The following is a 2,500-nucleotide window of genomic DNA, read 5'->3' as shown; positions in this document are numbered from 1 at the left end:
GTGTGTTTTCCACAGCATCCTTCCTCATGTTTGGTTTCTTAAAAGACTGGGATGGAGATAAGGCTACAAGAAAAATTATTATTTTTCTTAGCACAACCATTAGAATATTTCAGAATTTAATTATTCATATGTTTATATTTTACTTACTTATTTGTTTATTTCTTTTTATTTATTCGCTGTCGGTGTATACAGTCTCTGCTCTTCTCTCACTTGCACAACCTCTTAGCAAGAGCAGCTCTTTTTAAGAGCATAAGAGCATAAAAATGGAAGAGACTGCAAGAAAACATGAGGCCTACACTAGGCAGTTCCATGTCTTTTATCGCATTTTCATCTTTATCCTTATAGTCATCTAGCCCTCTCTCTCTTAAAATGACCAATATTTTCGGTGCTCACTACGTTCTTACTAAGTCTATTCCATTCGTGAACTACCCTGTTGGTAAATCAATTATTGCCTATCCTCGTCTTAAACTTCTCATCAAATAGACAGTGTGCAGGACACTATTCCACTGAGCGAGATATTGTCCATATGGTCCAACAGGATAGAAGCGCTGGTAAACCACAGCCCATAGCAACAACGATTCCACTGACAAACAGAATTTCATAAGCAAGAGGAGACGGTGCCAACGAGTCCTCGAAGCCTCTTTATGTCGATTCTTTTCTTGATTTCCAGAAGCTAAAGAAGGAATCTATCCCCATTAGCGTGAAATGAGAGAACCTCCCCCTACCCCCCTCTACCCCCTCTCCCCCCCGCCCCCCTCCACACGTACACACAACCGCAGGAATGCCTCTGAATGCGAAACACGACATCAAAGGAAGGGATGCTCGACTGAATGAAGTGACAGCGAGGTTCTTTGCTTTGTATACCTGTAGCTGGATTCTTTTGCAATATATACATAAGTATAGGTACGCACGTACAAAGATACACGCGTGTTTGTAGTTATCTATACATATGCGCATGTATACTATACATTTATAATGAAAATCAAAGGAGGATAAAGTAAAGATAAAAATGTATTAGATAAGAACTACAGTATAGCAAAGTCGAATAAGAAAAGTAATGAAATAATCACAGAAAAAAATGGAAAAATTATCATGAAGAGGGAAAAGTAATTTTAATGGAGCTTATGGAAGAGGAAGGGAAGGGACTACATAAAAAAGTGGAAAACACGTAATCAAATTGTTAAAGAATAAAGGAGTCTTGGTGAACGAAGTAGGTGGGAATATATTCTAGTTTCAGGGTAGAAAATTATCAAATCATATAAAGAACTGTAAGAATAAAAAACAAGAATTACCGAAAGTCAAAAAGATAGCATCAATAGTACCTGAAACTGAAATTACTCTGGACCCGATGATTGAAGAAGTGATAGGCAGGAGGTCAAAGATAATAGAAATAAAAATCAAACAATAATCCAAGGTAAATGGTATCTAGTAGGACACGAAAATTGGCAGATAAAGACAGACTGGAGTATGCTGTATACACACACACATATATATGATGAAGGTGGAAAAAGAAGTCACGGGTCTAGTTCCGAGTTACTGAGTTTATTCCTGACCGGTTTCGCTCTATGCTTCTTCAGAGGAATGTGACTCTGGAGTGAAGCTGGCGGTATACATAGTCTGAGTAAGACCGCGTTCCCTCCTTGGAGGTGGGTTACGTTTGGTTGTACAATGGTTTTTAATACAATGAACAATAGTGATAATAAAGTATACAATAAATTGTTGTGATGTTATTACAAAACAGCTCCGGTGTGTGTGGAATGTTGATCGAGGGTGTAACATTGTAAGTGAAGTGAGTGGTGTAGAAATGTGTGAATCCTAAAGAGTGTCATATGATAACTTATAGTATTAAATAATATAATAATATAAAGATAGATATCCAGATAAATAAAATGAATGAAATAAAATGAAAATACAAATACAAATATAAATAAAAATAAATAAAAATAAAAATGACATGACATCTCATCGCATATCATTGTGTGACAGAATGTTACCAAAAAAAATATACATACATATATAACAATGAATAGATAAATAAAGAAATATATATATAGTAGAAATATGAAATGAAAAAATATAATAAATAATAAATAAAAATACAAATGAAAATACGAACTGACCGGCCTCAAGCCCTCAACCCAGGGAGCGCGGACGTTTGGGCACCGGATGGATTTTGTCGTTCTATGTGGGTTGAGGGCTTGAGGCCGGTCAGTTCGTATTTTCATTTGTATTTTTATTTATTATTTATTATATTTTTTCATTTCATATTTCTACTATATATATATTTCTTTATTTATCTATTATTTATTTATCTATTTATCTTTATATTATTATATTATTTAATACTATAAGTTATCATATGACACTCTTTAGGATTCACACATTTCTACACCACTCACTTCACTTACAATGTTACACCCTCGATCAACATTCCACACACACCGGAGCTGTTTTGTAATAACATCACAACAATTTATTGTATACTTTATTATCACTATTG

This window comes from Oratosquilla oratoria, chromosome 26 (assembly GCF_046742065.1).
Source record: "Oratosquilla oratoria isolate Oo_2021 chromosome 26, ASM4674206v1, whole genome shotgun sequence".
NCBI classification, from domain to species: Eukaryota; Metazoa; Arthropoda; class Malacostraca; order Stomatopoda; family Squillidae; genus Oratosquilla; species Oratosquilla oratoria.
This window is presented reverse-complemented; position numbering follows the sequence as displayed.